At 36.6% G+C, this 26,359-nt stretch overlaps 1 protein-coding gene and 2 long non-coding RNA genes across 8 annotated transcripts in view; 2 read left to right on the top strand and 1 right to left on the bottom strand.

Moving 5' to 3' along the window:
- The window catches only part of RAB30 (RAB30, member RAS oncogene family), a 127,855-nt gene that overhangs the window by 83,521 nt on the left and 17,975 nt on the right, over positions 1-26,359 (bottom strand). For 3 of the 6 annotated variants that reach the window (XR_006736420.1, XM_045557248.1, XM_045557243.1), the window contains exon 3: positions 26,021-26,082. The gene's annotated coding sequence lies outside the window, so the exon portion shown is untranslated. Of the gene's footprint in view, positions 1-393; positions 720-23,318; positions 23,766-26,020; positions 26,297-26,359 lie in introns of those variants that run through there. The other 3 variants (XR_006736418.1, XR_006736419.1, XM_045557245.1) reach the window with 3 other exon arrangements.
- On the top strand, positions 4,690-25,947 carry LOC123642277. Its single transcript, XR_006736425.1, has 3 exons — positions 4,690-4,808; positions 8,342-8,396; positions 25,924-25,947. It is a non-coding gene; the product is annotated as an uncharacterized LOC123642277 (long non-coding RNA).
- LOC123642276 overlaps positions 25,949-26,359 on the top strand; it is a 40,172-nt gene continuing 39,761 nt past the window's right edge. The window contains exon 1 of the long non-coding RNA XR_006736423.1: positions 25,949-26,102. This is a non-coding gene — a long non-coding RNA (uncharacterized LOC123642276). The remainder of the gene's footprint in view (positions 26,103-26,359) is intronic.

Genomic DNA, 26,359 nt, shown 5'->3' with positions numbered 1-26,359 from the left:
CCCCATTAATTTGAGTTGATGCTTTCTCTCTTTAGAAAGAGAAAATTCATAATAAAAATTTGATAAAAATACAAAATTGTTTTTTTCAAATACATTTGATAAAAAATGTATCAAAGGAAGTTAATTATTACTAGATTCAGGCACTGTAACCCAGTATGTCCAGTCCATTCAGGTTTTTTGTTTTGTTTTGTTTTAAATAAAATCTTGCTTTGTTGCCCAGGCTGGAGTGCATTGGCTGATCACCACTCACTGCAGCCTTGAAGTGGGCTCAAGTTATCCCCCTGCCTCAGCCTGCTGTGTAGCTGGGACTACAGGCATGTACCACCATACCCAGCTAGTTTAGCGGGAGGGGTTTGTTTTTGTTTTGTTTTTTAGAGATGAGATATTCCCAGACTGATCTCAAACTCCTGGCCTCAAGCAATCCTGCCTCAGCCTCCTGAGTCACTAGGATTAAGGGCCTGAGCCATAGAGCTTGGCTCAAATGTAATTTCATTTGTTCTCATGAGATGTGCACCAGGAGTAACCTGAGGTATTCCGAAGACAGGACAAATGTGACTACCAGTTGAATTAACACATTTTGAACTACAATGAAGTGCAAGGTCCCATACATCCAGAGTGACTCACCAAAACTTAAAAATTTGAGCTAGAACCTGTGTCCAGGCTAGTACCTCTTCTTGGCAAATGTAAGATTTTTAGTCCAGTAGTCTTTTACCACTTCACTGTTTGGAAGGAGAGAAAGATATGAAAATAATAAATGTTTAACAGTAATTGCTTATTATCCTGGGCCCATATTTATACCCAGATTTAGAGAGCTATTTGACATCCCCATTTACTGCTAAATTAACTATTTAAGGTAGTTCAATATTAATGTTAACAATTTAATGTCTGCTCAGTCTGAGATAGGAGAAACTTCATTTATGTGCCTGAACCTAAGCAGAAACTCAAAAGCTGTGTATGGTCCATTGTAGCGTGAGTAACCCTAAAGTTTTAGAGTATATCTTGGTAGTGTGGTAGAGTTCACTTAAAATACATTTAATGGTTTACAGATAACTGGAAAATAATTCCTCCGATAACATTGGCAGGGACATGCTATTAAAATATTTGCACACTAGTTGGGGTCAAAATAGAACTGCAGCCTATCTGTCACACAGTATACTACTACACATTATGATGGATAAATCCACTTGAGATCATCACCATGTGATCATGGGGAGTTGGTTCAGTCATTAAGATTATGGGCTTTGGCAACAAAAAAATCTGAGTTTTAATCTCAACGCTATTCATCATTCTGAGACATGTTTACTGGATTTTCCTAAGAATTAAGGAAATGTATGAAAAATGCTTGATGCTTAATGAGTACTCGGAAGGCAGTATAGTGTAACAACTTTCAATGTAGACATCAAAGCCAGTCTGCTTGGGTCAAAATCATACTTCTACCAATCTCTGTGTTGACTATAAGCTAGTTATTTAACTCTTTGCCTCAGTTTCGTCTGTGAAGTAGGATAAAACCTTTCTCACTAGGTTGCTATTAAGAATTAAATGAATATATAAAGTGCTATCACACTATTTTGCTATTTGAGGCAAAAAAGTTTTTGTACCAGGATTCACTGAAGATACATATATTAATAATTAAACCATTTTTTATTAAGAAAGGTATGATTTTCTCTGCCTTAGATGTTATAAAGCAATGCCCCCGAAGTTTTAACTTTACCATGTAACGTAGCTTAGTAAATGATGCTTTATACACTCTATATTTTATGTGTGTGTATGTAAACATCAGTTAACTATTTCCATCACTGATAGCTTAAAAATTAAGATAAGGAAAGTATTGTCTGAGTGCTAAAAATATAACCATTTTAAAGATTTGGTCTGCAAGTACCTGAAATGAGTTCAAGCTATATGGCCCACTTGAAGAATATTAGATCTATAAGAACACCAAAGGTACAGCTAAGTGGAAAGAACTTTAGAGTCAGGCCTGAGTTCTGGATTCCTGCTAAAGTATGGTGTCAGGCAAATTAACATTTTGAATCTGTTTCCTTATCTTTAAAATGTAACATTTAACATCACCAAATACGTAGGTTTCGGTAATATTAGTTCTGTAACATGGTCTGCAAGCTTCCAGCATTAGAATCTCCTGGGACATGTGCTAAAAATGCAGATTCTGATGTTCCAACCTAGATATGCTCCTTAAAAATCTGATGGCAAGGTATGAGAATCTGCATTTTTTTAAATTTTTTATTGATACCTCTAAATATAGGCCCTTTCTCCTTTATATGTCTCTAATTCACTTTTCTTTCCATAATGCTCCAGTACCTCTTATTCTTCAGTTCCCAGACACAAATGCCAAAATTTTAAATATGTTTCCATATACATAGAAATTTAGTAAAGAATATAGTCCAACCACATGAGCAAGTACTGCTTATATACAAAGATGTGTAATAAAGTTAGGAAATAAACTATGAATTATATGATCTGTGCTTCACCTAAGTGTATTTGATTTTTTTTTTTTAAAGTTTTTGAATAAGAAGCAGCTCTACAGTACTCTTATTATAGACATCCAAACTATCAATATTTGGGGGGCACAGTTTCAACCAGTTTTAAATCTATTTCATTCTTTAAATACATATTTAGTAAATACAAAGTACAAGGTCCTGGAGGTACAAAGATGAATCATCCTGAAACTACTCCCCCTAAACCATTTTACTCTTAACTTTTTAGTGTCATGATCCCCTTTGTCAATACAGTGCAATCTATGGATCATTAAAAAACAAAAAAGTCTTTAAATGCATAAAGTACAATACATTAAATTACAAAAGGAGCCAGTAAGGTTATCTGCAGCAGTCGTAATGTAATATGAAAATATAAGCATTCAATTGTGACAGTCACATTTACTAACACTACTGGAATTTATTGCCTACATTCAAATTTTATTAGAAGTTATTGAAAATAGAGATGTAATTTTTCCTCATCCAAGTTCATGAAGCCCTTGAATTGTTATCTATAAACACCTGATGAAGAACCCTGGTTAAATATTTTAATGATAGGAACTCTTTTCCACTGCTGTATCCAAGGCCTGATTAAGATCTTCAGAGGCCTAAGTACTGAAAAAATTTGTGGTGCCTTACCCCATATAATTCAATATCAAGATATTTACAATTTAATGTAAATATAAGGAAGTTCTCATTTTTCTCATGGTAAAGACTTTTTAACAGCTACTAAATTATCTCCATTTGTTTCATTGGGGATGGGAGTAGCAAAGGATGTAGTTCCTTTGCTGTTATCTGAAAATGCAGGTTTGGTGTCCAAGCTTGGCTGTATCTATTCTATTACCCTTGGTACATAGTAAGAGTTCAACAAGTGAATGAACATTTTCTTTTTCTTTCTTTCTTTCTTTTTTTTTTTTTTTTTTTTGAGACAGAGTCTCACTGTCTTGCCTGGGTTAGAGTGCCATGGCGTCAGCCTAGCTCACAGCAACCTCAAACTCCTGGGCTCAAGCAATCCTCCTGCCTCAGCCTCCCTGGTAGTTGGGACTACAGGCAACATGCCACCGTGCCTGGCTAATTTTTTCTATTTTTAGTTGTTTGGCTAATTTCTTTCTATTTTTTATAGTAGAGATGGGGTCTTGCTCTTGCTCAGGGTGGTCTCAAACTCCTGAGCTCAAGCAATCCTCCCACCTCGGCCTCCCAGAGTGCTAGGATTACAGGTGTGAGCCACCACGCCTGGCCTGAATGAACATTTTCAATGAGGAATTCACAATTTTAAAGAACATTAAATTCATTAAGGGACAACATGAAATACTGCAGTAGGGATTAAAGCTGTCATTGCTTAGTAAATAAACAAATTAGAGGGATTATTTGTAACCCAAGCAATGTCCACTGTAGATAAAATTCAAGGTTAGGGCTGGCATCTTCAGATAGCCCTGCTAGTGTGTAAACTACATGAGAAGCATTTTTGTTAGTTTTGTTCACTGTATCTGATGTATTCCAAAAGCCTGAGAAAGTGCCTAGCACACAATTAGTTTATCCTCACCCAGTCAGCCTCAAATCTAGAGTACCTCTCTTTCTCTAGACATTGTTCAAACATTTCAGCATTAACCTACCTCCAATTGTGGAAATTAAAAATGCCTCTTTGTGGCGTTCAATAAGTGAATAAAGAGGAATATTTTATTTTCTCCTCAATAGAAAGCAAATAAGTATTACCCCAAGTATTATGTTTATGATTTTCATACTTGAGGGTAGGAGTTTTCTCCATTTAAAAATTAAGGCACAAATCTGCCTGAGGTCTACCATTAACTAGTAGAGGAATTGAGAAGAGAATGCAGATTCAACATTTAAAATCCACTACACAAGAACTGCTACAAGTATCTTTTCCTTTTAGAGAGGGAGAACACAAAAGAATGATGTAGGAAATGGTCCAGACCTAATTTTCTCAGTTTTCTACATAAAAGAAAACTATCATTTATCCAAAACTACATATGTGGTTCTTTTTTACACATTTCCTAGAGAGATGCAACAACCATTGTGAAACTAAGACCAGGTGACAAAAGTTCTATAAATATTTAAGACATACATTTATAAGTTTTTTTATTTAGAAATGTACAATAGTTTAACAACTTCAAATATAGATTACTGTATATCTGCAGTTTATGTTGCAATAATTATCACCGTTTTGCCTTCACAGTGTAATCAGCATCTTTTCATCTTTTCTGCTCTACCCTTCAAGAAAAACATTTCAAGATTTCTGGTTTTTGTGTTGGTACTTTACAACTAATAGGGTTTTCTAATGCTACCACCACTACCCCCCCATCAGTAAGTATGCTTTCACATAGCTTGTTTAGAAGGTAGTAGAGCAGTTTAGACAAAATGTCATTGTTTGGATTGGGAAAATGCTAATGAGTGATTTCCAAGCCCTACTGATCCACATGGGGAGCACTAGGCCAGTGCTATCCCCAACTTCTTTGGCACCAGGGACCATTTTCATGGAAGACAGTTTTTCCACAGACCAGGGTGGTGTGGGGTAGTGTTTTCAGGATGATTCAAGTGTATTACATTTATTGTGCACTTTATTATTATTACATTGTGATACATAATTAAATAATTATACAGCTCACCATAATGCAGAATCAGTGGGAGCCCTTAGCTTGTTTCCTGCAGCTAGATGGTCCCATAAGGGGATGATGGAAGACAGTGACACTCAAAGTGTGTTGCTTATGTCCAGTCCACCCTGTAATCTCGTTTGGGTTGCTGTCACTGCAGAAAACCCTGCTTCACAAAGATAGGATGTTGGAAATGGAAGCAGGCTTTTCAGTGCTTTTGTGGCAATCTCAGTGTATTCCACCTTGACTTTAATCCAGGACGAATGGAGATTTGACATTGTCTCGAACATATTTTTAAGGCCACCATCATTTATGATCTCAAGCAGTTGATCCTCTTCTAGTAGGGATGGATGAAGTCGATTCACCTGGCTTATTCACAAATGGGTCGTGGATCCCATTCCTTCCAAGATCGGGAGTCTTTTGTGGTTGGGAAGTAATGCTAAAACTTTTTTAAAAGCAGAGATAGGTGATCATACACCAGCTGGGATAAAGAAGGCCCTGGCTCAGTCTCTTTCAAAATCTCTGCAAATGTTTGAAATGTCAAAAATTCCAGTGTCCACTCGTCACCCCCATAATTGCGGTATGGCTTTCAATGCAGCTACTTTATCTGCCGACTTGAACACAGTCGTCTTTCTCCCCTAAAGTGATAGGTTAAATACATTAAGCAGGTTGAGTATGTCACACAAGTAAACAAGTTTTGCGACCCATCCTCTGTCACTGAAATGGGTTGCCTGGGGTGACTGTTTTTCTAAAAGAAATCTCTGGAGCGGCTCTTGTAACTCAAAAATTCTGGCCAGTGATCCACCTTTAGGAAGCCATCTCACTTCTGTGTATAAGAGAAGAGACATGTGCTCTATGTTCATCTCACAGAGCTGTGCGAACAGACGTGACTTAAGGACATGTACTTTAATGTGGTCAATAATTTTAATCACATCCTGTAAAATGTTGTTTAGTTCAAGTGACGTTTTTCAGCTAACCAGCATTTCTCTATGGATGACACAGTGCGTAGACTCACATTCAGAAGCAACCTCCTTCACCTGAGTAGTGAAACCATAAAGCCATCCGGTCATGGCAGTCACTCCATCTATGCGTATATCGACACAAAATGACCGATTCAGCTTTCCTGATATGTAATAATTCAAAGACTTGAATAGTTCTGCAGCTGTGATGTTGGTTGGCAACAACGTGGACATAACATATTCTTAGGCACATCCTCCTAAAAATATATTGTGCAAAAACAAGCATTGTTGCCTTGTCAAAATCAGTAGAATCGTCAACCTGGATTGTGTACCACAGTGACTCAATCCTCTGTAACAATTGTGCCTCAATATCCTGTGCTATTTCATCAATTCATCTAGTTATGGTGCTAGCCAAAAGAGGAACAAGTGCCACCTTTTGAACTGCAGTCTCTCCTGAAAGTTCATGGCAAATGACCTTAGCAGCAGGCAGGATCAACTCTTCACCAGTAGTAAAGGGCTTCTTAGCTTTAGCAATATGGCTAGCCACTAAGAATGGTGCTCTCAGTGCAGACACATTTGACAAAGGATGACCTTCAAAAATTGCTTCTGTTCTTTGTGTTCACATTTTTATCTTTTGAAAAACTCCAAAGGCTTATCTTTTAATGCAGGGTGCTTGATCTCCATGTGGCAAAGCAGTTTTGAAGGTTTCATGACTTCTTTGAATAGCTGTCACCACATATTACACAAAGTGGGCTTGGAGAGTATGAATCACCTGTTGCAATGGACCTATAATTTAAGTAGGACTCTTGGTATTTTGTTTTAAATGCAGCTTTCATTTTGTTGGCAGTCTTAGAGTCTTCTATTGTCTCATCATTGGGTCTTTCCCCCTTTTCAAAGAAGCTCTCCAGTGACATTTGTTTTTTACTCATTTTTGCTAGGGTTAGCTTGTGGACTTAACTGTGACTGAGACAAGTGTACAGTGCAGGAAAGAGGCGTGGATGGAAGTGGTAAAATAATGGGCAGGCCTTGCACAGACTAAAATAAGTATTGGATTCTGACTTAAAGCCTGCCACCAGATGCAGCTGTACAATTGAAGTAAGATGCTCACTTGCCACTACAAAGCCTGCCACCAGATGCAGCTTAATTGTCACTTGCTACGCACTGATAGGGTTTTGATATGAGTCTGCAAGCAATTGATATATTATGATCTCTGTGCAGTCAAACCTCTCTGCTAGTGGTAATCTGTATTTGCAGCTGCTACCCAGCACTAGCATCACTGCCTCAGCTCCACCTCAGATCATCAGGCATTAGATTATCATAAGGAGGGTACAACGTAGATAGCTCGCAGTTTACAGTAGGGTTCACGCTCGTATGAGAATCTAATGCCATCGCTGATCTGACAGTAGGCAGAGCTCAGGCAGTGATGTGAGTGTTGGGGAGCAGCTGTAAATGCAGATGAAGCTTTGCTTGCTGGCCAGCCACTCACCTCCTGCTATGTGGTCAGGTTCTAACATGCCATGAACCAATACCAGTCTGTGGCCTGAGGGTTGGGGACCACAGCAGTAGACCAAAATTCCCTAAATTAGTGCATAATGCAGATTATTTCAATTCTGTCTCAGAAGCAGTCCTGTTCATTGATCCATAACTTAAAGAAATTAAATAGAACTTCATTTTACAGATAAAGAAGTTAGGTACCTGGGAAGTAAAACATGGCCTGACCTGTACTGATGTGAAGTAATTTTATAGGCTTTACTTTAGTGTGAGCATTCATCACTTCACTGCAGAAATATTGTTTAATCACAATATGCTGCCTCAGACCCTACTGGGGATGTTCCATAATATACAGTATATGGACCTTATTGCCATTCTAAAGTCTAAAAATTTCTGGATTTTAGACAAGGGTTAGGATAAGGAACTGTTGACGTGTAGTTATTTTCTTTCCATAACAGTCATCTAGGTCATTTGGTTCTTAGAAGCAAACATACAGTGACTGTAGTATGGAATAGATTTTAAATTCCAGAGTTTGCAGAACAGTTTTAATTCCAAATATTCTTTTTTAATTTGCAGTCTTCATGCAGGCCACAGCACCCAATTTTATGTTTTGAAATTAATTATGCATAAACTGCATAACATTTGTCATTTGACCTGGAAAAGGTAGAAACTACTAGTTATAGGCCAATGGATAGAGTTAGAAAACTACCTTAAAAATTCATGATACTCCCCAAACGCTGGTTACAATATCCAAGAAACATCTTGATTTTACCTTCTAATTCTCCTTCTCTTTTAGTGCAGTGCTGCAAAATGACTGGCTTATAAACCAGTAAGCTGCCTTTGGCAACCAGGTATTGCTACTAGTAGGTAGTATGCTATTTTCTTCTGCTTGACACATACACAGTAGGCATGTAATAATTGTTTAATGAATGCATAAATTGTTAAATTACAAAATTTGATGGATTGCTTAGTCCCTTAAGTACTGATAGACTTCCATCACCTGTTATCCTTTTGTGACAGATTTGTACTAGTAAAGTGTACTGTTTCAGTTAACCACAGAAATAGAACATTTCTGGAAATCCTGCCTGGCCTCAACAGGAGACTGAATTGGAGTTCTTAATTCCCAGTGCATCATAACTTGTCTGTGAAAGGGACAAGTAGAGAGGGCCCTGATATTTGAAAATCAAATATCATGTATTGATAGTTGAGCATTATGTTATTATGTGTTTAGTGCTATGACCATAAAGCCATTACTGTAACACTTAAGTTTATCTTCTTCTCAAGGGAGTCTGCAAAATGTCTCCAGAATGACTTGGTTTTTAGTGAAAAAAATTATTGTTTTCCTTTGGGACCTGATTCTTTATAATAACAGATTCCCAGAGGATGCAGTTGTGTGAAAGCCAGTTTCATCCTCAATATCTTTTATATATATACATATACAATATATATCATATATGTGTGTATATATATATGTGCGTGTGTGTGTGTGTATATATATATAAATTAGGTACAGCATTTTCAGATAGACTGCATCCATCTGGTCTATTTTCCTGTCACTCAGTAAGATTTTCCATCATCAGCCATAGCTGTATGAAAGAACATTAAGGGGTCTCCTGTTATATGCTCTAGCACTAATATTTGTAATAGAACTTTAAGACAAGTTGTTTCCAGGCTGGGTGCCTGTAATATCAGCATTTTGGGATGTGGAAGTGGGAGGATCGCTTGAGCCCAGGAGTTCAAGGCTGCATTGAACTGTGATCATGCCACTACAATGCACTCTAGTCTGGGCAACAGTGCAATACCCTCTCTCTAAAAAAAAAAAGAAAGAAAGAACAAAAAAAATTGCTTCCATAATTGGACTTCACTTAATATTTCCCTATTCTCTATCCTCTTTTATTTACCCACCTATATTTGTGCACTATTAACTACATTGATAGTACATGACTACTAACTAGTAAGTTTCTTTAACAGCAACAGCCTCTTTATTTTCACATTTCCTTCTGTGCTTAAAACAGAGTTTTAGTTTCTTCAGCAAATATTCATTGGGTATCCACTAGGTGTCAGATAATATATTAGGTATTTTCTGAGAATATCAAGATGAATAAACACAGACATGTCCATGTGAGTCTGACATCCTTGGAGAAAGGTGAAAAAAATAGATTTGCAAGCTAAAAAAAGCTGTGGTTATAATATAAATATTATAATGGCAATAAAATGCCAGGATTATTAATTTTACATTTAGTAATCAATATCAAATTGGTCAAATGAATATGTTGATGTGAATGACATATAACTGAAATAACACTGAGAACTGTATAGAAATCAAATAAGACATTCCAGTAATATGAGCAGAAAGGGGGAATATTTGATTGTGTTAAGCTATTAAGCAAGATGCTAAGATGCTTTCTTTTTTTCTTTTTCTTTTTTTTTTAGTGGAGACGAGGTCTCACTCTTGCTCAGACTGGTCTCGAACTCCTGAGCTCAAACGATCTGCCTGCCTCGGCCTCCCAGAGTGCTAGGATTACAGGCGTGAGCCACCGTGCCTGGCCTGAATGATCAAAAAGCAGCAAGATGCTTTTTGATCATCGTCCTGGAGTAAAACTTGTAACCTTCAAAACCAATCACATTATTGTTTCTTATGCAATTTGGTTTTTATTTTTTTGTTTATTTTGGCTCTTGTCCCTCTAGTATGTTAAAATTTTAGTGTCAATCTTATCTTCCCCAGACCTCACTCCAGATTTTCCCTTTTTCATTTACCAAAGTTAGTGTCAACCTAAACCTTGAGTAGAATAGTGAGTTTCCTGGCTTAAGAGGACAAAAAGGCTTCATTTACCAAAAAAAATCTCTCCAATAAGCCTGCTTCAGTAACTATATTTCTATCATTAGAATGTCATTCTTTAGAAGATCACTATTGCATTGTGGTTGCCTCTGGGGAGGAAAACTGAGGGGTATCAATAGACCATGGGATTGCTTTTTCCCTTCTTTTTAAACATTTTTGTTAATTTTTAAATTTATATACAGTAAGATTCACTCTTTTTGGTGTATGAGTCTGTAAGTTTTGACAAATTCATAGTCATGTAACCACCACCCTGATCAAGATACGGAACAGTTCCATCAACCCAAAACATTCTTTTGTGCTGTCCCATTTATAATTTTTGTAGCTAAAAATAATTTTTTCAAAAATTAATGTTGAATGTTGCATGTAGATTTATTCCTAATTCAAAAAGCATGTCTTTTGGGGGTTAAGATAGTACCTGTTCTAATAAGCCTTTGTAGAAATATATACAAGGAAAGGCTGAAATCATTACACCATTATTATCCATTAGTATCTTAGGTTGTGGTTTAAACTGTTGAAAAGAATTAGGACTCCAGGCATGGTGGTGTGTGCCTGTAGTCCTAGCTATTTGGGAGGCTGAGGTGGGAGGATTGCTTGAGCCTAGGATTTCAAGACCAGCCTGGGCAATATAGTGAAATCCTGTCTCAAAGAAAAAAAGAAAAGAATCAGGACTCAGAAAAGGTAAAGGGCGTGTGTATCAGGTTAGATAGAGGATGAGAGTGGAGGGATGGGGAGGAGATTAGAGCCTGAGATGGAACAATGTGCATGGAAGGATAGATATGGGTAGTATGTTTTGAGTAGGATAAAAGTGTTGGATTCTTAAAGATAAAAGGCACCAAGGAATGAGATGAACCCTGAAGAGGGTTGGCCTTCCTGTAAAAATTGATCTGCCTTAATCTGGAGCTACTGACCTGGGGTTATAGTACTGACACTGCCAGTAACTAATTCTTGAAAGGTCATTTTCAAGATCTGTAAAACAGTAAGGTTGAACTAAGTATATTCTAAGGTCCACTTCAGTGTTTTCCAGCCAGAGGCAAAACCTGAGTGTATGTGTGTGTGTGTGTGTGTGTGTTGGGTTTTTCCCTAAGATTTCATCCTCCAGTTTTAACTGGAGAGACACATTTGGGATAACAACCAAATTCTAGCAAGCATTATGATCTCTTCAAATTTCACTAAGATTTTCTTTTTAATTACAAAATATTAAGGGGGTGCAAATGTTTTTGTTACATGGACACCTTGTATAAGGTTTAAGCTGGGACTTTTAGTGTGCTCATTGCCGTAATAGTGTTTGTTGTACTTGATAGGTGTTTACCCCTCATCCCCTCTCGCCTCACCCCTTCTTATTTTCCAATGTCCTCTACATCTCTTTGTGCCTGTGTGTGCCCACTCTTTAGCTCCCAATTATTAGAGAGTACGTGTGGTGTTTGTTTTTCCATTCCTGAGATACTTCACTTAGGATAATGGTCTCCAGTTTCATCCAGATTGCTGCAAAAGATATTATTTCATTCTTTTTTATAGCTGAGTAGTACTCCATTGTATATGTGTGTGTGTGGGCGCATGTGTGTGTATATATATATACTATTTCAACTACATTTTCTTTTTCCACTCATGAATTGATGGGCACTTAGATTGATTCTACATTTGTGCAATTGTGAATTGTGCTGCAATAAATATTCAAGTGCAGGCATCTTTTTGATAAAATGACTTCTTTTCCTTTGGGTAGATATTTACCAGTGGGACTGTGGGATCAAATGGTAAGTCTGCATTTATTTCTGTAAGGAGTTTCCATACTGTTTTCCATAGAGGCTGCAGTAACCTGCAGTCCCACCAAGAGTGTATAGGCATTCCTATCGCTCTGCATCCACATCAACATCTATTATTTTTTGACTTTTTAATAATGGTCATTCTGACATGGGTAAGGCTGTGTCTCATTGTGATTTTAATTTGCATTTGCCTTATGATTAGTGATGTTGAGCATTTTTTCATATATTAGGTGGCCATTTGTCTATCTTCTTTTAAAAACTGTTTATTCATGTTTTTTGCTCACTTTTTAATGGGTTGCTTATTTTTTTCTTGTTGATTTGTTAGAGTTCTTTGTAGATTCTGGATTTGTAGCCATTCTTTTATTGGATGTATAGTTTGCAGATATTTTCTCCTGTTCTGTAGGTTGTCTATTAACTCTATTGATTATTTTCTTTGCTCTGCAGCCTTTTCTTAATCATTTAATCAAGTCTCATTTATTTATTTTTGCCTAGGCTGATGTCTAGAAGTTTTTCCTACATTTTCTTCTAGACTTTTTATGATTTCATGCCCTATATTTAAGTCTTTTATCCATCTTGAATTAATTTTTCTGAGTGTTGAGAGATAGGGGTCCTGTTTCATTCTTTTGCATGTGGCTAAACAGTTTTCCCAGCACCATTTTTCCCCAGTGTATGTCATTGTCTTCTTTGTCAAAGATCAGTTGGTTTTAGGTAGATGATTTTACTTCTGAGTTCTCTATTCTGTTCCATTGGTCTGTGTCTCTACTTTTATGCCAACACCATGCTATTTTGGTTTCTATAGCCTTGTACTATAATTTGAAGTCAGGTAATGTGATGCCTCCAGATTTGTTCTTTTGGCTTTAAGATTGCTTTGGCTATTTGAGCTCTTTCTTTGTTTCCAAAGGAAACATAGAATTATTTTTTCTAGATCTATGTAATATGACACTGGTATTTTGTTGGGGATTCGATCTGTAAATTGCTTCAGGCAGTATATACATTTTAACAATATGGATTCTAGCAATCCATGATAATCCATGTTTTTCCATTTGTTTGTGTTGTCTATGATTTCTTTCATCAATGTTTTATAGTTCTTCTTGTAGAGATCTTTTACCTACTTTGTTAAGTATATTCCTAGGTATTTTATTTTCTTTGTAGCTATTGTAAATGGTATTGAGTCCTTGATTTGACTCTCAGTTTGACTATTGCTAGTATATAGAAATGCTAATGATTTGTGTATATTGATTTTGTAACTTGAGACTTGTGCTGAATTTATCAATTCTTGGAGCCTTTTGGTGGAGTCTTTAGGGTTTTCTAGATATAAGATCATATTGTAAGCAAACAGAGGTAGTTTCACCTTCTCTTTCATGATTTGGGTACCCTTTTTTCTTTTTCTTGCCCAATTGCTCTGGTTAGGACTTCTGGTACTATGTTGAATAGAAGTGGTGAGAGTGGGAAGCCTTATCTTATTCCAGTTCTTAGGGAGAATGCTTTCAACTTTTCCTCATTCAGTATGACATCAGCTCTGGGTTTGTCATAAATGGCTTTTATAATTTTGAGATGTGTTCCTTCTGTGCCTAGTTTGTTGAGGGTTTTTATCATGAAAGGGTGCTGGATTTTATTGAATGCTATCTATTGAGATGATCTACATCTATTGAGATGATCATGTGGTCTTTGTTTTTGCCCCTATTTATGTGGTGAATCACTATTATTGATTTGCATATATTGAACCATCCTTGTGTTTATAAATCCATCTGGTCCAGGGCTTTTTCTTGTTGAGAAACTTTTTTTTATTACTGCTTCAATTTCAATCTCTCTACTCATTATTGGTCTGTTCAGGATTTCTATTTCTTCCTGATTTAGGCTTAGGAGATTGTGTTTTCCAGGAATTTATCCATTTCCCCTACATTTTCTAGTTTGTGTGCATAGTGGTTTTGGTTGTATTCATGGGTGGTATTTTGTATTTCTGTGGTATCAGTTGTAATCTCTCCTTTTTCATTTCTGATTGAGATTATTTGAGTCCTTTTCTGTCCTATTTCTGGTTAATCTGGCTAGTGGTCTATCAATTTTCTTCATCTTTTCAGGGAATCAACTTTTTGTTTCATTGATCCTTTCTATTTTTTTTTATTTCCATTTTATTTAGTTCTGCTCTGAGCTTTGTTATTTCTTTTCTTCTGCTGACTTTGGATTTGGTTTGTTCTTCTTTTTCGAGTTCCTTGAGATGTGACATTATGTTGTTAATTTGTGATCTTTCTGTCTTTTTGATGTAGGTAGTTAAGGCTATGAATTTTCCCCTTAGGGATGATTTTACTGTATCCCATAGGTTTTGAAAACTGTGTCTCCTTTGTCATTCAGTTCTAGGAATCTTTTGATTTCCATTTTAATTTCATCATTGACCCAAGGATTGTTCAGCAGCAAGTGGTTTAATTTACATAACTTTTTGTAGATTTGAATATTTCTCTTGGAATTGATTCCTAGTTTTATTCCACTATGGTCTGAGAAGGTACATGGTATGATTTCAATTTTTTAGAATTTGCTGAGACATGTTTTGTGGCCTAAGATATGATCAGTTGTGAAAAATGTCACATGTGCTGATGAGAAGAATGTACATTCAATAGTTTTGGGGTAGGATGTTCTGTAAATATCCATTAGGTCCATTTGTTCTGAGTCCCATTAAGTACAGTGTTTATTTTCTTCTTCAGTGATCTGTCCAGTTCTGTCTAAGTGGTGTTGAAGTCCCTGGCAATTATAATGTTACTGTTTATTTCTTTGCTTAGTTCTAGTAGAATTTGCTTCATGAATGTGGGAGCTCCTGCATTAGATACATGTATATTTAGGATTGTTATGTCTTCTTGTTGAGTTGATCCCTTTACCATTATAAAATGACCATGTGTCTTTTTTTTTTTTTACCATTCTTGATTTAAAGTCTATTTTATCAAATATGAGAGTGTCTGCACCTGCTCACCTTTGGTTTCCATTTGCATGGAATATTTTTTTTACAACCCTTTACCTCCAATCTATGTGAGTCCTTGTGAATTAGATGTGTTTCTTGGACACAGCATGTACTTGAGGTGCGTTTTTTTAATCCATTCAGCCAGTCCATGTCTTTTAAGTGGGACATTGAGACTGTTCACATTCAGTGTTAGTATTCATATGTAGGATAGTGTTCCATTCATCATGTTGGATGATACCTTGTTGTTTTGTTTCCCCTCTTGTACTGTTGTTTTATTAGAGCTATAAGCTTTAAAGTTCAGGTGTTTTTACATTGGTGAGTATCTATTGTGCTGTTCCACGTATAATGCAGTTTTGAGTATTTCCTGTAGGGCAGGAATAGTAGTGAGAATTCTCTTAGTGTTTGCTGGTCTGGAAAAAGTTTTTGTCTCCCCATCAATTATGAAACTTAGTTTTTCAGGATACAGAATTCTTGGCTGGCAGTTGTTCTGTTTAAGAAGACTAAAAATGGGGCCCCAACCCATTCTGGCTTTTATAAATTTCATTCAAATTTCATGTAGTTTGATGTCAGAAGCTGCATAGTAAAGTTAAGGCTAATCTGAATTGGGTTCAAATGAATATAGCTATCTAACCCTCAAGCATCTCATGTATGGAACTACTGTATGTACTTTAAGGTTCCTTGAAGTTCTCACGTTTTATGAGTCTGTGAAACTTATTAAAACTTACCAATGTGCTTTCTATTCTCACTTCCTTTAGGTCTGCAACTGCTGTTCCCCTGATTTGATTTTTTTGTTGTTTATTAGCCACTATTCATTCAGGACCTTCTGTGTGCTAGAACTTTTGGTATTTGACCTACATTATTTAAGGATTTTTGTAGTGCTGCTGTACTTTATAGGTGTACAGATATGTGCGATCACACCATGCCTCCTACTCCCACCCTGGATAACATATTCCTACAACAAGATCTTATTTTAATAAATATTAAAAGAAGCACTAGAGAGAAGAAGTGGGAGGAAATAAATTTGGCTTTAAATTGCTAAGTGAAGGGAAAGGAACTAACATTTGAAGACCTACCATGTGTTAGGTACTTTATAACGTGGCATCTTCTTTAGGTCATTGAAATAAGCAGATAGATAGAGACACATCACAGAAGGAGGCTGCTTGTATTGATGCCAAGAAGAAAAAAATGATTTCATGCCATAAATCACTGGAATTATTGAGAATATTTGTTTTTCATGTCATTCTCCACTATTAGGGGGAAAACTGTAGTGTCTCCACATAGTAAATGTTTGGTGGATGTTTGTTGAATAAATAGGGATTTTCCTCATGCCCTATAACAGTATTTCTTAATGTTTTGAGGCCATGGACCTCTAAAAATTTTATTAAATCTATGGACCTGTGCAAGATATTACCTCCTCAACTACACACAAAAGGAAATAGCCAAGTCCTTTTCCTCACCCTAACCATCCTCCTATCTGTATTCATGCAAAACCCGTAATTTTAGAATGTTTGCAGTTCCTCTGGAATCCATTCACATGCATCAGGAATTCAGCCCTGGGAACATCTCTGGGTACCTAGGTAACCTAGGAGTTTCATTAATTTATGGTACTACATAGTGCTGCCATGCTTTATTGGCCCTTTATAGACTTGAGAAAATCACACCATGCCTCCTGACCATTAACAAATGGTCATGTTCAGTTTTCCTTCTATGAGCAGAAATTGTACTCAGTTTGCTTTTAGGTTCATTAATATGAACTACAACCAAAAGATCAGCTAATTAACTTTATCTTTTTAAGGTTTTTGAAGTACAAATTATGTAGTTTCACAAATAAAGAAATTATCTCATGGGTTATATATCTCTGGCTTTCTAAATGGAATGATTCCTACTTCCTTTTGCAGCTCTCCCTATTCAGAAACTCACTTAGAACTCTGCTAGGCAGTTGTCCTCATATGTGAAATTTTATCTGGATAGAGAAAGATGAGGGAAAAATGGTCTTGCCTCATTGTGGAGGAGAATGGCACATAAAACAAGCATTCTAAAAAATTCCAAATATGGTATAAAACTGCCCCATAAAGTTGTGAGGATCACATTGGTTAAAGGAAAACTAAGTTCTATGTAAACTATAAAGTTTTCTAAGTACCCATCTGACTCTTACACTGCTGTAGAATCTTTAGAGTCTAGTATAGTCTAATCAAAGCAGCTATTTGGGTGCTTACCTAATCTCCAGTAGTGGGTTCCCTTTTATACATGACTGTAAGACTGAATTTCACCTACGTTTGTGATAGAAAAAAACTCAGTTGGTCACTATTAGTATTTAAGTAAGAGATGGGGAGTTCATCCATCAAATGGATTAATATTTTGAGTACTTACTATGTGCCAGAGGCTTTTTAATTTTCACATAAACTTCTGGGTGGAAAGTGATAAAATTTCCTGTGTTTACTTGCCCCAGGCTATACCATTATAGCTAAAATTTGAATGCCTACTGTAAGAAAAAGTGCTGTTCCAAAAGCATTGCATGTATTTCATTCATATTTCCCACTTATAATTTTTATAACAACTCCTTGAGACACTGTTAACATTGTCATCCCTAATTTGTCAGTAAGAAAAATGAAACTTTAAATAGATTAGATAATTTACCCAACATATTACAAAGCTAGGACTCTGAACCTTGGCTGATTTGACTCCAAAGTCTATCCTTCATTCCGATACACTGCCAGAGCTTCCAGCATTAATTAGCATCTCTGTCATTTATAAAGTAAGCATGACTGTTCGTGGCAGGGAATCAGTGAAGGAGACATTAATGAAGAATCACTGGGCCACTTCTGAGAGAGATGATGCCTTCCCACATACACAGGTTTCTTGTGGTGAAATCAGGTTTTAAGGATAAGAGAGGTTGAGGAAGGTGGAGGTGGTGTGGTTGGGCCTGTTTAGGAACTGATTATATCTGAGCCTCTGGCCCTTTTGCCTGCCAGCTGACTCAGAGGTGGCAGATGGGCCAAAGTCCAGGCAGGTTGATTTCATGGGCTGTATACTTCAAAGGATCTGATTCCTGGCACTGCTATGCACATTGCTTTTCAGAAGCCACAGCCTTGTTGGGAAGGGAACAGGATGGTCTCCATGAGGTGTTTGTGAAAGCCCTAGGCAGTGTTTGCTCTAATGCAAATATATATAGCTTGTTATAGGTTTGGCAATAAAAACCACAGGGCCAGCCCTAAGCAGGGCTGAAAATTGCGTATGTAAACCTTAAGTATTCTGCAGTACAGCCACAGTTAAGTATATGGGCCCTAGAGTCAGATAGACTTGGATTCCAGTCTTGGCTTTACCGCTCAACTTTGGCTAAGTTACTAGGCCTCAGTTTTCTTGTGTGTGACATGGGGAATTTTGTAGTATATTACCTACTTTATATGGTTGTTGAGAGAATTAAACAAAAATAAGTATAAAGTATATACCATAGTACTTGAGACATAGTAAACACTCAAAATATTTGTCATTATTTAATAAAAACATATTTTATAACAAGATCTCAAGAGCTTTAATAAATTGATTCATCATTCTTTCACTTAACAGATATTCAAAAGGCATTTATTATTGTGTGGGATAGGAGGGATAGAGAAAACAGCAATAACTTTTGTTGAACAGCTATTAATAAAATGAGCCTAGTTTTGAAAATAATATATATCTCATTTAATATTTTCAACAACCCTATGAAGTATTTTCCCTCTTTACAGACGAGATTGCAGGCTGAGAAAGGATTAGTAACATGCCTAAAATCCTGTAGTCAGCACTAATTCCAAAGCCTGTGAATAAAGTAGACTTTATTGCTACTAGAGCATGTTATTTAGCAGGCAGGCAGACACGTAAACAAATATAGTTGGCCCTCCTATCCACAGGTTCTACATCCATGGATCAACCAACCATGGAGGAAAATGTTTGGAAAAAAAAACAGTAAAAAATAATAACATTGATAACCACGGCTGTGGGATCAGATTTGGTAATGGGAAAAAAAGTGCTATTTCATTGCCTGTTTTTTCCAACATAGATTTTTGGAGCACATTTCCCTACCCTAAAGAAACATCCCAATATTGGAAGAGAGAATTTCTTTTTCTGTTGTCTAGAGCTCAGCAGTAACAGTATTCAGCTAGTAGGTAGAAGTGTAGTATGCTTACAATATGAAGTTTTGAGAGCAGACCATTGGTTACGGACTATATTTCCCTTGCTCAGTGCAATTTTTTCCTTTTACCATTTTATCTTACATTGGAGTACCCTAAATGCTACTGAAATTTAAAACCATAGGACTGTGGCAAACAAAACGAATTCCATAACTGAATTAATTATGAGGATTTGAAAACTTGGCTGGAGCTATATATTAGAAGTTGAGATTAAAGGAAAAGCACAAGGAACTATTTCAAAGCAATTTTTCTGCATTCTGGATGATCTTCATGGGCCCACAAGTACCAGAGTGAAGCTGAACTGGCACCATCTACTCTTCTAAAGTGTTTCAGTTTAGTTTTTGGATCAGTGAAAAGAATATTAATAAAACATGCTTTGACAAAAAAATAAAAGAATAAAAATGATACAAATAAAAATACAGTATAACAAGTATTTATATAGCATTTACATTGTATTAGGTGGTATAAGTAATCTAGAGATGATTTAAAGTATATAAGAGGATGTGTGTAGGTTATATGCAAATATTATGCCATTTTATTTTATTTTATTTTTACCTCAGCTTACTCATCTCACGTAGTGTTATGCCATTTTATATAAAGAACTTGAGCGTCTTCAGCTTTCGTTACTTAAAGGAGGATGTCGTGGGGGTTCCTGGAACCAATTGCTTGGGATATGGAGGGAGGACTGTATCTACGTTCAAAGTGCTGTTGTTGAGGTTTATACCAGGTGCTTGGAAGCACAGAACAGGAAAGATGAACTATGGGCGTGGAATGAAGGTAGTCCTCTTTACAGGAATAAATGCTAATAATAGGACTTTAGGTGGGAATAAGGAAGGGAGCTTTTGCTGATGAAGAAGTTAAGGGGGTTCTCTTTCTGGGTTTCCCCAGTCACACTAATAGAGAGGGGTTAGGGGAGGCCTTTCTAGGATTCCTTAAGTCAATACAACTGTCTCTTAAATCTGATATTACAATTGTAGCAAATTTTGTAGTTGCAGACAAAGAAACTCTCCAGAGAGATCAGATTATGTTGTTTACTTAAGGTGAAATGGTGGGGATTATATATAAAAGATATCTGCCTGCATCAGAATCATCTGTACCTTCTTGGGCTTTGAAACAGAACCTAATATTAATAATAGCAACTAACTCTTACTGCATGGTCATTAGATGCTAATCACTGCTGTGTTCACAGGCTAGAACTCTTAGCTGGAGAAAGGTAGGAAGCTTTTATCTAAATCAATAATCTCAAATTAAGTATAGTTGAGCATATACTCCCAATATATGTATATTTCTGTGCAAGTTATAAACATGCACTCCTATACTAGTATAAGATATGCATTATGAAATGTAGACAGAAATTTTGAAGGGATAAAATAAAGCTAAGATAAACTATTTTATCTCAGGGAAAAAATATATACTTAGGTTTCTCTACCTTGTTAGTAATAGTGCATATAAATTAATACCATATTTCAAATAGGCTTAGGGACTTTTTTTTTTTTGGTCAACTTATCAAATTTGATTAAATAATCATTGTATTTAACCCCCATAATGTGACTAATGAAGAGCTCATGATAAGTAGAAGTATCAGTTCTACTATTTTTTTTTGTCCTATGTATCATCTTCAGTTCAGAGGTTTTTTTTTTTTCAGAAATCTTTTACTTTGAGAAATTTAATTTTGTGAAAATTGGATTTTAAAAATCTATAAAACCCTTTTTGAACCACAGTATTTCACTAAATGTTGAAAGGGAAAGAAACTCCATTTATTCCTTATCTGATGTGAGCATCAAATATAGGGACAGTGTGGGGATGACAATCTCAATCCATATTAATAGAACTTAATTTTTTTGTGAATAACAAACATAAGTAGAAGTTACAGAAATTCTTATATCTCAGTGGATTGTCTCATATACCTCTAGAGAGAACACACTCCACTTTGGAGATCAGTGGTCTAAGCAATAGGACATGCAGTCATGAAGTGGGAATAACCAATCCCATCTTTAGCAATGATTGGCCCACATTCATTCATAAATGACAAATGGGAAGGGCACAACATGATTTTCCAGGAAATCAAAAGAGCTGAGTATATGTGAACCTATAAGAGTGTGGCCTGTCCATACAAAGGTAGAATCTATATTCATCAGGTGCCTCAAAGAAATACATTCTAGTTTTTAAGAAAATGAATTTAGATTTAATCCCACCTCTGCTGTTTGCTAGCCATGTAATTTTGGAGAAGTAACAACCTCTTGGAGCCTGTTTCTCATCTCTGAAATGAGGGTGATTAATATTATACCTGCCTCACTGAGAAGAGTATAATGTGATAATATTGAACCCTCACTATGTCCATAGAAATGCTGAACTAAACTCTTTACAAGCATTTATTTAATCCTCAACATACTGTGGGTGGCCGGGTGCAGTGGCTCACACCTGTAATCCTAGCACTCTGGGAGGCTGAGGCGAGAGGATCGCTCAAGGTTAGGAGTTCAAGACCAGCCTGAGCAAGAGCGAGACCCCATCTCTACTAAAAAATAGAAAGAAATTAGCTGGACAACTAAAAATATATAGAAAAAATTAGCTGGGCATGGTGGCACATGCCTGTAGTCCCAGCGACTCGGGAGGCTGAGGCAGAAGGATTGCTTAAGCCCAGGAGTTTGAGGTTGCTGTGACCTAGGCTGATGCCACGGCACTCTAGCCCAGGCAACAGAGTGAGACTCTGTCTCAAAAAAAAAACATACTAGTGGGTAGAAGCTAATCAGTTTACCAAACCATTTCCCTCTTCCTCCTGAGCCCACAGAAGGACTATGTTTCCTAGCCTCCCTTACAGTTAGGTACAGTTGCATTACTGTGTTCTAGTCATTGAAATATGGGCAGATGGGATCAACACCACTGCCAGGCCTGACCCATGAAACTTTCCCTTGAAATTCTCTATGCTCTCTTTCTTCCCTCATCTGCCAAAGGATTCAGCTCAGTGCAAGGAGCTCTTTCTTCCTCCTACTACCTCCAACCTGCATTGGACTATGATGTGTGACAGAAATAAACTATTATTGTGTTAGGTCATTGTAATGTGGGGGATGTTTGTTACAATAGTTAGTGTATACAAAAGGTTTGACAAGACAAAGACGACCTCTTTGGCTACGACAAAGGGTCCGGTTGTCATCTGTGGTGTATGTAGCTTGCTCTGTAAACCTGTATCTTGCTCTTGCTCTATAATCCTATCTTGGTCCCCTTCAATAAATTTCACCTCGTGCTTGCCTTAAAAAAAAAAAAAAAAGAACACAAAAAAGGGAGGGATAAATTGTTTACAGTGTCTGCTGTATAAATGTACAACATAAAAAGGATAAGCATCATTAACTTAAGAAAGATGAAGATTTATGAGTTAACGTATGAGGAAGTGTTTGTAAAAGTCCTTTGGGTGAAGTGTGAAAAAATGTCAAGAATCATAGATTTTACACTCTGGTTTCCAAAACTTTTGACAGACCACAGACACCACTGGGGGCTTTTCAATGAATGGAGACACCACTCCTTTAGTACCTCATTCTCTTTAGCGTACTAAATCAATTCAACACATTTCTTAGAGTTTCACAAAACAGAGTAACAAGTATGAATGCATTTCTTATATTGCATTGAGAATCCTTCCTCTGCCTTAATTTTTTCGTTTATTCATATCCAAGAGCTGAAATGTGTTTTAGATTTTTCTGTCAAGTTTACCTGTATATAATCAGTAGTTTCCTTCACTGTAACAAATTTTGTGGACCTTACAATACTTAGCTGGAACACTATATTATTTTTATAAAAATAAAATATTCTGATTTTATTTATTTATTTGGGTGAGAGTCTCACTCTGTGGCCCTGGGTAGAGTGCAGTGACATCATCACAGCTCACTGCAACCTCAAACTCCTGGGCTCAAGCTATTCTATTGCCTCAGGCTCCTGAGTAGCTGGGACTACAGATGCGTGCCAGCATGCCCAGCTAATTTTTTCTATTTTTGGTAGAGGCTAATTTTTTTTTTCTATTTTTGGTAGAGGTATGGTCTCGCTCTTGCTCAGGCTGGTCTTGAACTCCTGACTTCAAGCTATCCTCCCCCTCGGCGTCCCAGAGTGCTAAAATTACAGGCGTGAGCCACCATGCCCAGCCTGGAGCTATATTTTTAGCTTGATTAATTGAATTCCTGTCCTTTGTCTTACCCTTGGTAACTAAATGATTTCATGTCATATTTTTTAACTAGAAAATATTACCATGTTTTCCTCTTTTTCATGCTTATTTGCAAGATTGATTTCTGTGGATTTGTATGGATAGCTAGTTTGGCTCTTGACTTCACATTTTTCCTTCAGATGCAGATGAATTATATTTTGTTGATTTTAGTGAGTCAGAACGTCAACACAGCCTCCTAGGAATATTTGCTGCTACCACCTTTATCATGTTTCTCCCCTCAATCCTATGTTTTTGAAACATTCAGAAACTGGGTAATGGGTTTTGAAGCTTTGATAAATGTTCAGAGAAGCTGTGTGACCTAGGGAAAACAAACAGGCATTGTGTTCAGATAGACCTTATTTCCAGTCCTAGCATAGCCACAACTAGATATATGTGACCTTGGTAAGTTATTCAGCCTCTTTGAAGTCACAATTAAAATGGAGATGGTAAAACTTACTTTGCAAGGTTGATGAGAATATTAAGCGAGATATGTAGGCTGATTTCACTTTTGAATGTGGATACAAAGATCATAAAATGCTAGTAAACCAAAATCAAAATATACGTCATAACCAAGTTGTATTTATATCAGAAAAATTTACACCTTAACTGATTGAAGGGATAAACATATATGGTCATTTCAATAGGTACAGAAAAGAAATTGATAAAATTTGACACTTATTCATAAAAACAAAACTCTTGGCAAATTGGGACTAGAAGAGAACTTAAACTGATAAAGGGTATCTATAAAAAAATTATGGCTCAAGGAAGCAAAAGCTTTCTTAAAATGATAAAAGGATATCTTTTTAAAGTACATCATTATACTTAATGGTTAAAAGATGAAAAATTTCCTTTTGAGATCAAGAATAAGAGACTTTTATTTGCCATTGTCTGGAGGTCCTAGCCCCCTCAGTAAAGCAATAAAAATATATAAATAAAAGGTAAATTAAGGATTAAAAAAGAAGAAACAAAATCTAAAACAACTACATATAAATTATTAGACTTATTAAGAGCTTAGAAAGTATATTAAATACAAGGATAATATGCAAAAATCAATTGCATTTTTATATACCAGCCACAAAAGTTTTAAAGTTTTTAAGATAGACAACTTATAATAACATTAAAAATATCAAATACCTAGGAATCTAACAAAAGATGTGTATATCTCCAGAGAGAAGACTAAAATTTTGTTCAGAGACATTAACGAGAACATAAATAAGTGGAGAGATAAACCATGTTCAGATTCATTGTCTTTTCATCCTACTTCTTACTGCTCTGGATATTGTACCCTACTTGGAATCCAAGTCTTAGTGCCTCAGAAATCTTCCTACCTCCAGTTCTTCTATGAGGAGCATCAGTCAGCTACAAAAAAATGTTTGTACAAGAAGAAAGAACTAAACTTTGTATGGAAACAGCTCCTGATAGTCTCAGCACTGTTGTGTCCAATCCTGGCTCGCTTTCACCAACTCCGATGGCAAGGAACACTCTACTGGGGCTGCCTGGTGGACCCTGATCTTTGAGACTTCTCCAAACAGAAGAATGGGCAGCATTTGTAGAATGGTTCACTCTGTCCAAACCACATTCTTTCTTTTGACCTTTAGTACAACCTCATGGGGGAAGAATTTGTATTGTCTCCATTTCATATGTGAGGAAGCTAAGGCTTTTTAAGGTAAATGCCAGCCAGAGACCCACAGTCAGTCATGGAGCTAAGACTGAAATCCAGGCCTTTTGATATCAAATTCAATTCATTCTCATCTATGAAAACTATATATTTTTTGAAAGTAGCCCTGTCCTACCACATTCATCAGGACAAATACAATTTCTTATAGATTCTTGAGTTTGGGATTACTACCTTTTGGATGACAAATGTTTTCCTGGTGCCTCTATTTTCAAACAATTGGGTTTCTGTGGAGATTATGTTTTTACGTCTTAAGAAGGGAAGGGAAGGAGAGGAAGGAGAGAGAAAAGAAGAGATTTTACAGTATTTGTCTTACTAATTGACAGTTGATATTTTTAGACAAGCCAAAACCTCCCTTCTCTTACCTGTGAAATTGAGATAGTAGATGTACCTCTCTCTCAGGTTTTGGAGGATTAAATAAAATGAATAAAAAGAGAATGAAATAATATAAAACAAAAAAAACTTTAGCACAGCTCCTAGCACATAGTATATGTTCAATAAATGCTAGCTATTGATGACTACTACACCACCAGAACATAGGCAGGCTTTACAACCAGAGTGTTCCCCAGATCAGGGAAGAGGAGGTACAACACCAGAATGACCACAGCCTTCTTTTGCTAGGTCTTTTGTGCTATTCTTGAAGACACATCCTGTCCCTAGAGAACCGCAATGGGGAGAAGGACCCCCCCCAAGAACTAAGTGGTTTTTTAGTTCTCAGCATGTGATTCACAAGGGAAGCCACATTGTTTATGATATCTCCTTTGTTCATTTGTTCATTCTTTTTTGTTTTTTTATTCCATAGACCCTTACTGAAGAGCCAGCTATGCTAGTCACCAAGAATGGAGAGAAATACATCACAAGATAGCACTGCCAAGGAAACTCTGTGGCAATCATCTTACCCTTCACAGCTCTGGGTGTTCAGGACTGTTCATTTGGAGGAAGAGGGGGCAGACTTCCAGGTCTGGTGGAAAAAGCAAACAGGTGCTACTTACTTTCTGTGTGAACTTGAACAAATCCGTCACATCTCTAAACCTCCATTCCCTCATCTGTTAAATGGGAATGACATACATTCCATGACAGGTTATTACAAAGATTCATTGGGGCTGGGCGCAGTGGCTCACGCCTGTAATCCTAGCACTTTGGGAGGTGAAAGCGAGAGGATTGCTAGAGGTCAGGAGTTTTGAGAACAGCCTGAGCAAGAGCGAGACCCTGTCTCTATAAAAAATAGAAAAATTAGC

Source organism: Lemur catta, chromosome 7 (assembly GCF_020740605.2).
Source record: "Lemur catta isolate mLemCat1 chromosome 7, mLemCat1.pri, whole genome shotgun sequence".
Taxonomy (NCBI): domain Eukaryota; kingdom Metazoa; phylum Chordata; class Mammalia; order Primates; family Lemuridae; genus Lemur; species Lemur catta.
The sequence above is the reverse complement of the archived record's forward strand: the minus strand, read 5'-3'. Positions and strand labels throughout refer to the sequence as shown.